General features: G+C 45.1%; 1 protein-coding gene across 5 annotated transcripts in view; it reads right to left on the bottom strand.

Moving 5' to 3' along the window:
- PLEKHM3 (pleckstrin homology domain containing M3) overlaps positions 1-15,776 on the bottom strand; it is an 86,398-nt gene extending 70,622 nt beyond the window's left edge. The window contains exons 1-4 of one of the 5 annotated variants that reach the window (XM_085066194.1): positions 15,326-15,776; positions 6,268-6,399; positions 5,454-5,668; positions 5,275-5,353 (exon numbers count right to left, since the gene is read on the bottom strand). The gene's annotated coding sequence lies outside the window, so the exon portion shown is untranslated. Of the gene's footprint in view, positions 1-1,589; positions 1,680-4,298; positions 4,524-4,840; positions 4,972-5,274; positions 5,354-5,453; positions 5,669-6,267; positions 6,400-15,325 lie in introns of those variants that run through there. The other 4 variants (XM_085066196.1, XM_085066195.1, XM_085066197.1 and 1 more) reach the window with 4 other exon arrangements.
- Between the last annotated feature and the right edge of the window lie 5 nt (positions 15,777-15,781).

Below are 15,781 nucleotides of genomic sequence, written 5' to 3'. Positions count from 1 at the left end.
ACAAGTCTGGACCACTACAGTCCAGCTTCTGGGTTGTGACAAACCCCTGATCTGAAAAACAGGTCACTTGAGGAAGAGGTGGATGCACTGTTTCTTTGAATACAATCCACTGGGACTGGAGCAGCTAAGTACTTACTAAGCTTTTCTGTCAGTCTGAGTAGCCTCAGACTGTGACCCAAATGTCTTCCAGTGGCACCTCAAACAATCACAACCTACAGGTTTTGTTGCTGTAAGAATTTCTGACCTGCTCTGTGGGTCACATCAGACAAGTACTGCCCTGAATCTAAACAGGACACACTTAGGTCAATGACCGTCCTTGAAAACCAGGCTCTGCGGTGCAGAATCCCTGAAGAAGTTTTGAAGCTGATGACTTAGGTGCTACCTACTAGTTAAGAAGTGGAGCTGTATTTGTCAGGTGGGCACACCTGAGTGGGCAGAAGGGAGAACAAGGATGCACAGATGGCTGTTACACACACAGCCTTTAGCATTGCCCATGCAGTTGTGCACATCACTGGCACAGACTGCTTGCACAAGGAGCTGAAGAGCTGACAGTGACAGGTATTGTGGAGTGGCCACTTTCCAGCACCCCTGCTGTAACTATACAACAGATGATGCTTTCTTTATTTCCAGTATAACAAGGCCTACCCAGCAAACATGCTCCATCTCGTTCTGCCCAGAAGCTCTTTCAAAGCATTATGGCATCTTGGTCTCTCTGCCAGGCAAAGCCTCCTCTCCCTCAGCTGTACAGCAGCACAGTGTCATAGCTGCTGTGGATGAAGCCCCAGCATACAGTGTCCCCAGTCAGACCTGCTGCACTGTGTGCCACACAGATGTAATCAAAGAGCAGTCCTGGTTCAAAACACTTCCACTCCAAGAGATTATGAACCCCAGGAAACACAGTGGCCACTTCCCTGAGCAGCAACTGAAAGCTGCACTGCTGCTTGCCTGTCATACTCATCTTGGAGAGGCAACTGATAAGGAGGAATTTCACAAGCAACAACTGTAGACAGTGAGCATCAGCCAGGACACTGTCCTTCTGTAAGCTATCATGTTCTCCTGTCTCCTGGCTGTATTTTGTTCCTGTAACACAAGGCAAGCCTTTTCCCAAGTGATTCCAAAACCCCAGATGACCTACTGCTGTGTACATCAAGTGAGACAGAGCACACAAGCTTGTTAGATTCACCATTTCAATAGCTGGAAGAAATTTACAGTGCCTTGCAAAGAAGAGAAAACTACAGGAAATTTTCATACACAGGGGATCACAGTTTCAAAAGATTGCCATATGATAGCCAATGGTTGGTTCAACATCACCTGGGCAATTGTCTTCAGATCACATTTTCAAAGCCCCTCTTCAAAGGTCTCTTTCCCCAAAGTGAGAAATTAACTAGTTAACTTTTTCAGACCATCCCAACTTTAAAGAGCCTCACAAAAATACCTTTTGACTGATACTCCTGCACAAAAGCACTGACAATATTCAGGAAAAACTCACAAAAACTGGAGAAAGATACATCCTGGTCAGGAATACTTGGCTAAATGGTCAAGAGAGGAGAGCTGAATGTAAGCATAACCACTTCCGTGTTGCAAACCACCTGTTTGCCAGTCTCATTGCCCTTAAGGATGGAATTAACTGCCAACATTTATCAGTGAAGAAGAGCTCCCACATCCTGTCTGCTAGACCTAGGGAGAGGCAAACAGCAGGAACAGCCGCAATTAACTTGGTGCCTAATTACAGTCAAGCTAAAAGACAGAAGTGATCTCTTCTACTTGACAGAAAACAAAACAAAACAAGTGAGAAAAAATGAACTGAAGAAAGAGATGAAACCAGGTAGGAAAAAGAATGCCATGTTCTGAGAGAGGAAACAGAGCCTTAGCAAGGACACATGAGTCTGGCTCTGTGAAGCACAGATTTTCCCCAGCTGCTGATCTCACCCAGTGTCTCAAACAAGGAAGCTCCCCAGGCATCCCTCCCTGTGGAGAGCTAACACATCACAGCTCCAGAACAGCTCATGCAGTGATGAGCACACAGCAATGCACAATAAACAGTGCTTACAATACACATTATCTTTAACTGCCATTTGGAAACAGTGATTAAAACACAAGAAACGCTAAGCTGCAAAGAGACAACAGCCTGCACCAGAACAAAACAGGGCCAGAGGCTGAAGAGCACCTGGGAGTGGAACAAGACAGACCACCAGAAGCATTTCTTTTCCAATTGACTGCTGGACAGCTCTCCCAAGATCTTTATCGCTAATTCGTTTGCCTTGCCGCCATCTGACACATATCCCTCCTGGCTAGGGAGCACCACCAAGTAATGAAGGGCTATATCACTTCCTGAGGATGAGTAACCATTTAAAATCTCAGCAGCTGGACTGGGAGGAAGCATGAAGGACCTTTAGAAAGGAAAAGAACAAAGAGCCAAGCAGACTGACCAGAGAGGAGTAACTAGTGACACACAGTCCAGGCTGCAGCCAGCCAAACCCATCAGCACTAAGGCACTTTCTTAGGTCACATCAGACTGAAATCCAGACCACCCCCCTCTGCATGCTGCCTAGTGGCTGCCTGACTTTGCAAAATCCACAGGGACAAACAGAACAAAGCAGTGCAATAATTTGGACTGAGACATGGATGTGGTCTTAAACACACACGAACCCTCAAATAACAACCCAAAGGAGTGAACAATTTCTGTGCTTATATTCCAGTTTTGTCTAAAATTGTATGACTTGGATTTTACACGTTGTCCTTATCTACAAGAATGCTGCCTGTTTTGCCAGGCACACAGACACTGCAAAACCTCCTGAATTCAGCGCAGAGTACAGAAATTGTCATGGAACAGGGTATCCAAGCAGGGCGATACAAACTCCTCCAGGACAAGAGGAAACATGATTAAACTAGACAAGCAGGAAACAACAAACAACATGACTCAGTCTAATACTTCTAACTGCATCTTCCTCTACGGAGCAGGCCAACTCCTGCTAGGAAGTGAGGCAACTTTGTATATATCAGGTGAAAAAAACCTTTTCTTTAAAAAAAATAACCACTTCTACTTAACACAAACTGAATTTTTTAAAGTATCTCCTCACCGCACATTTTCTAGGACTAGGCTGAAGAGGAAAGACAGTCCTTAAATGCTTGACTTTTGTTTTAAGTTCAGAAATTAAGATATTTTCAGTTTGTCCTTTTTGAGCTGTGAACAAAAATAAAAGGCACAGCTAGGAATAACAGCTTCCACTGCCCCAGACGCCCAAAAGAAGTTAAGAAACTCAGCATCTCCCACAAGAACACAAGAGACCATTTCAGTCCTGAGATCTTGGCACAGCTGTCAAAAAATACACTTGACATCCAAATCTGTACTGCAGAGAGCTTTCTGAATAGCCCTGATCTGCAACTGGAGCTAACTCCTCTCTCCAACTGTGGTACCCAAAGAACTCACTAGGATAGTACAGACCATTCTACAGTGAGACCTGGACTTCCTGTAACTATTAGTGGTTGCATGCTGACATTGATGGAAATATAGCGCTTAATAACAAACTCATTTCAGATCTCAAACTAAGTTCTTCCCTCGTTTTTGAAACAGCCAGGACCACAGAGGTTTGTCACATCAATTGGCAGGGGAAGGACAAGAAGCATTGATCCAAATAATGCTGAAGTTCAGCAATCTACCACAGCAACTCAAATGCTCAGGTCCTGGCAGCCCTGCCACAACAGCTGACCCTGTGGGATGGTCTCACTGCAGAGTTGTGAGACTACTCAGCACAAGTGCTTGCTCTTTTCTAAACTGAACTACATCTTCATTACAGAAAATCTCAGCAGAATCATTACTTCATTACAGAAAATCTTAGCAGAAGCCTTGTAGAAACCTCAAGGCATCTGATACCAAAATGCTAACACATAATGCGACTTCAGTCTGATAAGGTCCTGCAGGAATGATGTATCTAGCTACTATAGACTGATGAGAACTTTCATTCTACAATATAGTGTCCTGTTTCACATTTTAGATTTCTGATTTTTTAAATCCCAAATTGAATTCATTAATTTTGAATATGACATAAAGGTGGCAAAATGAAAACTACCATTGCTTAACGTGTATGAGCATTGGTCCCACTAAGATTCAGATGCTTTCTTATTCTTACATACTGTGACATTTTGTAGTCACTTAGTAGAGCATGCAGTGCTGAAAATGAGATTTGTCTGTAAAACTTTGTGGGATGAGGGCCATTTGTGCATATTTGCAGAAAAGATCAGGAGCAAGTCATGATGCTGTACATAAACGCACACTCGAGTTTCCTCCCATCCCTTACCTCGCACTGCCAGCGACCCTAGCATTTCTGGTGATACTCCAGATAGCTCACATTCATTCCCACATAACAGAGACTCGGTTGTCAGGCCTATTTGTTTCCAGAAGGTATAATTCCACTGTCTGTGCCTGGGTGCCTGCTCCTTAAAAGAAGCAATTTTACTGCAAGGTAAGAAGAGCACAGCATTATGTCATACTCTAGGCTATTACAAGACAGAGGGATGTCAGCATCCTGAGCCTACACACAGTGGAGTCTGACTCGGGGAGCACCCAAATTCCTGCTGAGACCATGAGCCGGGTGGGAGAAACGAAAGCAGGGGGCCATTTGATGCGGAGGGGAACGTGTCCTTCCAGACGGGCACATGACCGCAGGCGTGTTTGTGCTATAAAAGCAACCGCGGCCGCGCCCGGGCCCTCGCACACCGCCCCGTACGCTCGGGCGGGCGGGCAGCGCGGTGAAGGCTGCGGGAAGCCCGGCCCGGCCGCCCGCCCCGGAGCCCCCTGGGGCCCCGCCCCGCCCGCGGCGCGAAGGGAGGATTTATTTACCTGCCGCCGGGGCCGCGCCGTGCCCCTGCTCCGGGAGGAGCCCCGCGCTGGCCCGGCCCGGCGCCCAGCGCCCAGCGCCCCTCCTGCCGCCGCGTCCTGCCGCAAAGCCGTCCCGGCCGCCGCGGGAAACGGCTCCGCCGCACCAAGGTTCCTGCCGCCGCCAGCGCCGCGCCCGCCGAGCCCCGGCCGAGCCGCCCGCCCTGCGCCAGCGCTCGGAGCGGCCGCCAGGCCCGGCAACCCGCCAGTCTCACTTCCCTTAAAAATACAGCAATAGGAAAACCACAGGCTTTCCTGTATAAACACTAGGGTAAAGTTGCGCCTTTTCAAGTTTAAGGCGGCCGAGATTCTCGGGGAGCTGGCACTGGACTTCAGGAGAGGTGGGAAACGCAAAACGCTAACCAGATTCTAAGAGTCGCAAGTGCAAGCCCGTTTACCTAGGCGTGAAGGGTGCAGGGAGCAGCATGGTACATGAATCCATATCGCCACAGGGCAGCAAAGGATCTCCAGCAGAACCTGTTACCCAAGGAAAACAAAGAGTTACAAAACAATTACAAATGGGTTATTTCAGGTAGCATGGCAACCCACCCGGCAATATTGTTCCTGTAAAAATAACCTCATAGCAAAAAACAGCCCCATCCAGATTAGGCATGCACTTGGATTTTGCCGTCCTGTGTACGCAGACCACCTCTGAGTAGCCCCATGCACATGTCTGCACTCACGGGCGTGGTGGTGGTGTCTCGCTGGCTGAGCCCCGGGGGAGTCGGTGGTGCTCTGCTGAGCAGCAGAGATCAGGTTCGTGCTGAAGTGGAACCACACGAAGATGTGGTGCTGAATCGAAACCATAAAGAGGATTCACAATCCACAGCCAAAGGCAGGTGTTAGGTCAGCTTACATCAGTAGTTTATCATCTCCTCACACATAAACCATTTAGTGCAGAGTGCAAAATGCAACTGGCATAATTAACAAAGTTGTATTTGTATGGGTTATCTAACTTCAGTGACAGCGAGGATGAATGAGAGCCTTTGGCACAAAAAATACCAGTTAATCTGATTGAAAATTAATTAACTTTGGCCTTTACAAATAACATTACTAGACCACCATACATTCTAGGTCCTGCTCCCAAAGAGGAATGGCTTCGTCACTGAGTAACAGTCAAGGACCGATCTTTTTATTCCAATTCAGCTGTATGCACTGAGATCCCACAAAGGACAAGGCAGTATCATTACCTGCCATGCTATTTATCACCATCCAGACTTTTCTCAAATGGTACTTAGTAATTTATCTCTTGGGCTTCTTGGAAGGAGAGAGACTCTCTATGACTCCTGCGTCAGACAACGTTTCAGAACTTTGCCTCTCTTCCAGTTACAAACTAAAAGTTTCCCTTCCAGGCCCAACCAAATTGTGCACAGGGCGTGTTAGTCCATTACCTGTGGGGACACAAGTGTCAGGGGAGAGGAGCAGGCAGGCAGTGTGTGCTGTATAAAAATCCATCCCTTCCTTACTTCTGATTCCTCTAGTTGATTTCTCTAGTCGAGACTTTCTTTCCTGCAGTCTGTGTGCTAACAGAGAAAGAAAAAAGAAAGCCAACCAATTATCAACATTATCTTTCAAAGCTGCAGAATAACACTCTCATTTCTGAAGAAATAAGAAACTTTGAATTTTTTTTGGTTTTATTACTATATTTATTTTTCAGAATGCATGTTCCAGGTTTTGCAATTTTCATTGTTTCAGCATATCACTGTCCCCCAACATGAAATCACAAGCTGTTTCCAGTAGGATATACTAGTTTAAGACATCGTGGTGGCTGCGTATCAAGAACCTTCCACGCAGCTTGATTTCCAGCTTTGTCTCCATTGCTCACCAACCATCAGCACATGGCCCAGCACTGAACTGTGCATGGAACCATATGGTAGTCACCTGTATAAGTCAAAAATGTGTACCTTATTTGTCCATGTGACAAAGACATAAAGGAACTCATTTTCCTGCTACTTGGAATGTGTTAAATGTCAGTTTTTCCTCAGTGTTTAAGATTATGGGTCTGCAAAATTAGAGAGTTACACTGAACGAGGGGAAATATGAGTCTCTTTAGTAATACTAGAAAGTTGAATTAGCTGCTTTCCTTGTGGGGAAGTTTGCAAGACCAAGTGCTCCTTCAATCTGAACATCTTCCATGACTACTGCAGAATCATCTTTCGAAGACCAGATCATTGTAGCATGTATCCCTAAGTCTGGCTCTTGTTAACAAGAATCTGAACATCTTTCTCAAACTGGGAAACTTTCAACAACCCTCTGGGCACATCCTTTGCTGGCATGATGTGGAAAGAGCAATGCCTATTTATTGTGGCCACTGACAGACTTGACAGCTCATACCAGCCAAGCATTAAACCCACCGTCTTCCACTACCTCTGAAAAAGTGGCCTTTTTTCACACATTTTAATTACTGACTCCCTACATAGAAGCTATTTCCTCAAAAAAGGCCATTAACTAGAACGTACAGCACAAGATGAAGCCTTTCTGATAATTGTTCCTTGAGCTCATGTTTGTGAAAATAAATATCATCAGATGATTAAATTAAACACCACAGCTAGCCCAGCTATACACTATTTTCACTTATCATGCAGAAGGGGAGATCAAAGAGAAAGGCTCAGGTAGAGTTATCCCAACTCTTCCAAGTTTGGTTGATAGCAACCCACTGAACACACTAATTAGCTTCCTGCTTGGGGTGTGCAGCACAAAATTAACCCTCCCAAAATTGGGTGGTATAGCCATTTTCATGCTCTGTAATCAACTGGATGCAGAGCAGTGAGTGTCTCATCTCCTCTGTATAGTAAAGCAGCAGCACTGCCTGATTCTGATTTTGGGGACTCTTGGGCCTCCATCCCCTTTGGAATTTCATGCGGGTGTGAGAAGAGCTGCGCCTGGAAAACACTGGAGGCACTCCAGTCCTGCGGGGTTTCTGCCTCCCAGCTCTTCCCTTCCCTTCTAGTGAGCAGACACGCCTGTCTCTGCACTCCTGCCCTGAGAAGCAACACGGCTCTCACCAGCCCCCTGGCAAGGGGGCTGCTTAAACAGGGAGATGGTTTCCAAGATGGAGTTTTGCCCAGCACTTGCCTGCTTTACTTCCTTGAGCCCTGGACGGCAGGAGAGGCGAGCGAAGTAGTGGGCAGCGTAGCCAGTTCCCACTGCGAGCCCGCTGTCCTCCCGTGAGCACACACACCCACACAACCAGAAAGCTCTGCTATTCTTCTGCTAATGGGATTGGCACCGCTTAAAGCAGTCTGCGAGGGTATTGTCTGCAACCACAGCAAGAGAAACATTATTCAAAGGCTATTCAGGCCCCAAAAGAAGCGGCAGAGCAGAGTAATTATCGAAGACTCTCCATTAACGAGGGCATCTTTGCCTTTTGTCTGTGTTGGTTTAATAAGGGCCACTAATGGGCCCGGGGGAGGGGCGCACTAATGCTTCTAAACAAACCTCCTTCCCTTCCCCACCCCCGCCCTGTGAGGAGAGCTGCCTTTATGGGCACTGACAGCCGGGCTGGGAGTTACCATATTGCAGAGTGACCTTCGGGAAAACTTAGTGTGAACCCAGCCGCATTCAACCCCATCCCCACCGAGCTGCGTGGAGCATCGTTTGGGTAGCTGTTCTCTTTTTAGCCTTTCCGTATTTCCCGATGCTTGCCAGACCTTTTTGTACACCCCCTGCACGACCTCTCTCATGTCATCTTGTGACCCTTCGTAGCTGGACACGACGGCACTGAGTGGCAGTAATGAGGGACGACAGTGTAGATTAAGTTCTCGCAGCAAAACCTGGGGCTGCTGTCCATTATCCAGCAGCTGTGACTGGGAGATGCTGCTGGGAAGGCAGGACTGGAGCAGCCTCCCCTTCCCACACTGCTGGAGAAGGCAGGCTGGGACTCAGCATGGGCCAATGTCTCCTACTTGTGGCTGTGGGAAGTTCTCTGGCCATGATGAGATGGACTGAGGCAAAAGCAAGCATGAACATCTATCCCAACGTTCTTCAGAGCCACTTTAAGAAGCATGCAGCTAAAATTCTTCTGAGGGCTACTACACTGCCCCCATCTCCAGTTCTAAGGGGCCAATTTTCGAGGCAATTTGCAATACTACAGGCCCAGATGCATGCTGGTCACTGAAACAGTGAAATGGGGCCAAGAGGTCTCAGGAGGTGTCTGCAAAAGAAGGCATTGAAACAGCGAACTGTAATGGTACACACAGGTGCAAATAACGAACGATGTAGCTTTTTCCAAGGTGTTGTGGATACAAGGTTGAGAACTGCTAGACTCATTTTCAGCCAATGAAGAATCTTGAGAACAATAAAAGGAAATTATTCCCCCAATATTTGGGAAGGTCTTTTACTGAAGCCAAGCCATGGACACTGTGCTATTCTATCTCACCTTCAAATCGATGCTTGTACTGTACAAGCAGTCCATGGACTGCAGATACAAAGCAGGGCCTGTGTGCTCATACATGTGCAGGGCAGCAGCCTTGAGAACCTCACTGCTGAGCTTCTTTTGTTATGCTAAATTATTTTATTCAGGTGAGGTTTGGAATCACAAAATTCTCAGTACAGACACCCACCCAGTCCTCTCCACTTAGGCAAATATCCTGGTATTAAAGGTTTATCACAAGCAGAGCAAGAAAGATATGTGGAGACTCCTCACTTCTTAAACCACACAACTCTGTTTTGAAGAAACAGCTTCCACAAAGGATTTTACCCTTGTTTCCTCAGGGCTTGGTAGTTTTGAAATTTTCATGATTTCGGCCTTTTCCTTTTAACATTTCACCAGTAACTGCTTCTCTTCTGACAAAAGAAACTTTTCCGAGGTGTTCCTCTGAGCACCATCTCTATAGGATCAAAACATCTCAGCACAACCTTGCAAGTCAAAGAAAGAGCAATCACCCTTTACGGATAGAGAGCTAAGCCACAGTGAAATTAAATAATACCCGAGGTCATTCTTGCCATGGCAGAGCTAGGAAGTCAATACAGTTCTTTCTCCAGAGTCTTGCTGCACTGTAACAAGATCACTGGCATTCCTTCTCCCTCTTTTGAATCACACTTCTGATACAGAAAATCCACCCTGTTTTCAGCATTTCATTCTTCCTGTTAATCAGTTTCTGTTCATATTCTTTCTTTTTCTTCTTAAAAGAATAATCATTAAACTTGCACAAAACAATTATTACTAGGAGCACAGGACCTGGCCTCTGGTGTGGGTTTTGCTTTTTAAGTGTCTTTAAAAGTTCTTCTTTGCTACTAGCAAATAATGCCGCCAGCTTTGTTGCATATGAAGACAATATTTGAATAAAAACAAAACAACAACTCAGAGGGGAGAACTGAAATGTCATTGATATCCAAAGCAAGGAGAAATGAATAGAAAGGTGGAAAAAAAAGTTGGTTTATGGCTTAGAAGATATGGGTACCACAAAAAAAGTAGTTGCAGCATGTAAAGGAGGGATGGTCAAGGCAGAGATTTGTCATGAGAAAGGGGATTTTTGAGACCCCACGTGAAGGAAATCTCAGTGAGCAGCTTGTGCTTGGCAGGCTGAACTGAGATGATCCTCTAGAAAGGAGGAAAACTCAGAGTTTCCTATCTTCCAGTGACAGAGATAGGATAGGCAAGGAGAGAGCAGTGGATCTATTTCTTGAAACTTCAGCCAGACTAGTACAGCTGAAGGTGAGGTATGAAAGAGATGGAAACTCAGCAAGTAAGGTCTTGGAAGCAAATCTTCAGTCTAAGAGCTACCATCTTGTCTGCAAATCTTTGTCCAATTTATTCTCCTTCAGGCCTAACTCCTGCACCAAGCAGGGAATGACTGCATCAGACCTCATCAAGCCAGTTCTCTTTAAACTTGTTCTTCCACACCTATAATTTAGTATGGAGATAGTCTCTCACCACCTTCCCCCCGCTTTTTTAAATTATTATTAATTCTGCTAGCATTTGAAACTAGCAGACAATGAGTGTAAGCGGATTCCTCCAGGTTGTTCTACTTCACTCTACTGCTGTTATTCTGTTACACTGTAAATAAACTATCTAACTGGGATCTGAATCCTACTAAAACAATGAAAAGGCCTTCATTGGCTGTGCAGTTCTGGATGGTGTCTTGAATTGTGTTTGATCTCACTTAATGTAGATTTGAGCCATTTATTCAATTGCACCTGTGCCTTGAAACCCAGGGGAAATTGGACAGGAGTGAGGAGGAGTAAAATACGCATTTCCAGAAAATCCTTTGTGTATGTTTGCAAGGAGAAGACATATTATATGGGACAGGAAGCAGCTATTAATCTCTGCAAGTGCATCCTGGTTTAGTTCAATGCAACTTCCCTGCTTTGTCTTTGTATCCTTGGAGCTCTTCTTTCTCTACAACACAGGTCTTGTTCTGCCAGCTTAGCAAAAACCTGTCCCTATAATGCCCTCAACTGGTGTTTCCTGCACCTGCCCTCTCCTTTTCATTCCAGCAAGACATTCTCCTGAATAGCAGGAGTGGTACACAGAAGCACACACTCATTTAGCAGCCAGGTAGACCAATGACCCACAAGAGCAGGGGAGACAGTAGCGACTGTGTGGTATTTTGCCTGTCCAAGGAGCTCCACTTGGAAAGGTTTACAGGCAGGAATGCCAGATTAGGGTGGTGACTTTCTGCTTTTACTCCTGTGCTATGCCATGGGCTTCCTGTGAGTTTAAGCAGGCTGCTTTAGTCTCCACGTCTTCATTTCCCTGTCCAGAAAGGGGAATGCTGCTGCAAGGGTACATTTGAGAACACTTAAATCTACCCTGAGAAATTAAGTTGTTCACGAACTCCTGTTCTGACCAGGAGTGGCTGCTGTATCCCTGCACCATGTTTTTGCCTCCCCATTTTATGGGGGTACAGGCAGCCTTAAGGGTTGCAGCTGACTGTCCAATACTCTCATTTCTTGTTGCCTTCTGCTCTGCTCTACCTGCCTATGAACTCTCCCTCCTTGCCTGCCTTTGTTCCAGGCCCATCTTTATTCTTGTCCAGGCCTCACCCATGTCTTGGCCTTTTGTGGCCTGTTTTGGTGCAGTCCATGGTTTCTTCAGCTTCCCAGTCATAAGCATTGACCTTATTCTGTTGTCAGGAAATTTCTTACTCTCCCTGTCAAGTCTTTAATACAGCAGAGAAGAGGAATATCTGTACTATGGGAGGCAGCTCAGCGCAGATATTCCCCTATCCAGCACCGATCTTGCCAGCTTTGGGACTGGGAGGAACACTGACACCTCAGTGCTGTGCAACACTTCACTCACCCCTGGGCCCCTGTGAGCAGCCATCCTGCACCCACAGCCTGGGCCAGTCCCTCTGCATAGCAGCACAAAAGTGTGGAGCCTCCAGCCAATTCAGGGATGTCTCACAAGACACTGCTTGCATTCAGTGTGGATACAGCCTATGAGAGCTCCTTGCTGGGCTGCAAATGCTGTGGGAAGGAAAGACTGAAGCTGGAGCGAGATGAGTGAACAGATGTTACACAGCAATAACTTCCACCCCAATTCCCCTGGAAAGGTTTGGAGAGAGAGCCCTGACCCAGATCCCATCTAGAAGAAGTCTGAGATGCCAAAGCCTTCACAAACATAATCTCTTGACTCTACCATAAAAAAAAAAGTCTGTAACAACTGACCACTCATAGTTGTGGCTGCTAGGAAGTTGGTTTTATTTTCTCCTAAGAAGCTACAGCCAGACCTTAAGTGTCTGCCTCTGCACTCCACTACAGTGACTCTTCATCTTAATCCTAATTTAATTAGCAAGTAGCAGAGTGGGGAACGCTGCCTGATGTTTTAGCCTTTCAGATGCAGTTGCAGTTACATGGAAGTTAGAGCAGCCTCAGGGCTCTTCTTCTCTCTGGCAGGAGGACCAGAGCTCTCAAAAGCATAAATGTGGCCTACAGGTATAATAGCTTACAACTGCTATACAAATACTGTCCTGAGACCTGAAATCCTCTTTACTCCATCTATACTCATGTTCAGAGTATATGCAAGAATATGGTCAACCTGAATAGTATGTGTTATAACAGTCTTGGCCTTTTCCATTTTAACTTCTAAAGCTAGGGCACAAATAAAAAGGAAGGCTGACAGAATTAACATGGAATCCAAGTAAATAAAAATTATGTGTTGGTGTTCATGCAGATGAACTTCTTTGGTGATAAAGGAACATAAATTTACCTTAGCCAGAGAAGTCTCTACAGTGTCACCTATAAGAGAGTAACAGCTGGTTCTGGTACTTACTGCATGCTGTAATAGTAAAGCCCAAGCAATCAAGCTTTATGCAACTGTGTCACAGAATACCAAGGGAAAAAACTTAGGCACTCTGAATCCGAGTACAGCCTGAAAAAGGCTGAAGTATCTCCTACTCCACAAATCAGAGCTGGAAATCATCATAATCAGTTAATGCTGGGAAAACTGTAGTACAAATAAAGTGAGTAAAAAGTAAAAAATGTTAGTGCTTACTTACTTTACAAGTAAGTAAAACTTACACATAGGTATCTATGAAGTCAGTGCTATTGCAATGCCTTCTCATCTTCAGCCTTTTGCAAGAGCCCCGTTGTTTGGCTTCCTTAACAGGATCTTTATCCAGCAGGACAGCGTATTTCTGGCAGCAATATTCCACTGAAATACTGTGACTTGCATTTGAGGGCTTATTGTGTGCCGTATCTCACATCTATCTGTCTATATGGACCTTGCTATCCAATATATTGCATTTTCCCCACCATGGCTACTCTGCCGGAGCACATAGCCGGGCATCACTGCCCTCTCCTGGGCAGAGCTGCCCCCGCACCAACACAAGACTTGCTTTGCCTCAGGCATTGGAGCACTACGGTTGTCCATTTACTGTTGCCCTGACACTTAAAGTAACCTCACCGAGCATTACAGTGACAGCTGAGCTACTTCTGAAGGAATAAAGATTGACTGAAATGCAACTACACAGGATAGAGGTGATGCTCCCTAGGATTAGAGGTCCACGTGTCAAGAACTCTGAATGATGAAATGGATGTAAATTAAAATTTGCTCTGATTATGCAAAGTTATCTTAACTAATATATTTAAGCTAGGCCAGTTCAAGTGTAGCTGCATTTCAGCCTCCAAAGACCCCAAATTCTGGTTGCTAATGTGCTGTCTACTGAACTGGTATAGTACAGAACCATAGTGGCAGAAAAACCAGGAGATGGCAAGAGTCAGCCAGTACCTTTCACAATGTTACCTTGTGTTTTCAAGTCTCCTCCTGGGTGCTTTGGAAAATTTCACTTCAAATACTACTTTGTGTGTATATATATACACACACACATAGTAACACGAGTGTTCCCTGTGTTACAGTCCCCATGTGTTCACAGGCATACCAGACACAACCTATTTCCTCACAGGAAGTTGGGAAGATAAATCCAGTCAAGCCAGAGAGGTGCTCAGATACATAAGAAATTGCAGCTACAGCATTTCATTATCTGAGAGTCTCTGAAAGCCATGTGTAATTTCCTAAGCAGATACATTCAGCCCTACTTATTTTGCCAGTGATGGAAAAAGGTGCATTATAGTAATCAATGGCACTTTCTTTTCCATCTGTGTTTCCTCAAGAACTGTACAAGAGTCATGATTTACTCTGACTGCTCAAGCCACGAGCTCCCTCTAGCATCTAAAAGGATTAATGCAGTTGGTACCTTCATCATCCTCAAGGAACAGGGAGCAAATATAAGAAAATATCAGTAAGATGAAGGAAGTATGACCTTTTTCTTCTTTTTTGACAAAAACAAACAAACAAAAAAAAACCCCAAAACAACAAACCAAAACCAAACCACACACACACACAAAAAAACCCCAAACCAAAAAAAACCAATCCAAAATCCTATTTGTTAGTTATGTGCATAGATAAACACTGTCACCCGAAGAAAGATGAACTAGGTTTCATCACTTTGCCTGGCTTAGTATATATGAAAAGAATTTAGTTGTTTTGAGTTTCAACTGTCTTTTGGAAATTACATAAAGCTTTCAAGAGTTGAATTTCCATCTTTGTGATTAAGTCACACCCTTGTCTCTGAAAGACACTGTGATTCTTTTGATCAAGCACAATTATAACATCACCAGGCTCCAGATCAGGTTTTTGGTCACCTTTTTTATCTGACCATCTTTCATAGCTTTGTCAACATGAACTTCTATGATCTTTTCCTGTCCTACAACCTTATTGCCATTGTAATTGTCACACCTGTCCTTTGGATTGATTCTTTCACCTTGGTCTTTGCATTTGGGACACACAGTTTGGATTTGCTGCACCATGCCAGGTTCAATCTGCTGAACTATAGCTTGCATTCCTCTTCTTTTACACACAGAACATTTTTCTATTGCCCTTCTCTTTCTGCTGCAACTTTCACACCTTGCACAAATAACATTTTTTAAAACTCGCAGCAGAATGTCTAAAAAAAGTTTTCTTCTGCTGACATTTGAGTCCCCATTTCTGTATTCCCAGCTGCTCACCTGGGGTCAGGTGTCTCTTTTATCTTTTTCTTTCTTAAATTGTGCAGACTTCTTCAGGATCTCACTCCACCAGCTTGCTTGGCTGAGGACCACTGCCAGCTGCTCTCTGATCTGCAGTCTTGACCCTTATCACATCAGGGTCACCATTTCACAGTGGACTCATGGCTGCCACTCACCAAGGTGGCAAGCATCAGCTCCTTACTATTTCCTGGTGCACCTTTTTATACCCTTTCTTCACATACATAACAGGTGCTTCTTATTACATGACAGTTAGTAAACTACCCACAGCTGCCTTTTCTAATCAGTCATACACGTTTGCATTCTCTGCTCCATTCTCTAACAAAGCTGTTTACCTCGCTTGTTTAGGGGCACAGCTGTAGCTTTTTTAGGTCTAAGTTGCCCGCAGCCTTTTCCCATCTTACCACAGGTTTCTCTGAGTGCACAGGTGGCTCCAGG

Source organism: Lichenostomus cassidix, chromosome 7 (assembly GCF_008360975.1).
Source record: "Lichenostomus cassidix isolate B80296 chromosome 7, HeHo_3.0, whole genome shotgun sequence".
NCBI classification, from domain to species: Eukaryota; Metazoa; Chordata; class Aves; order Passeriformes; family Meliphagidae; genus Lichenostomus; species Lichenostomus cassidix.
The sequence above is the reverse complement of the archived record's forward strand: the minus strand, read 5'-3'. Positions and strand labels throughout refer to the sequence as shown.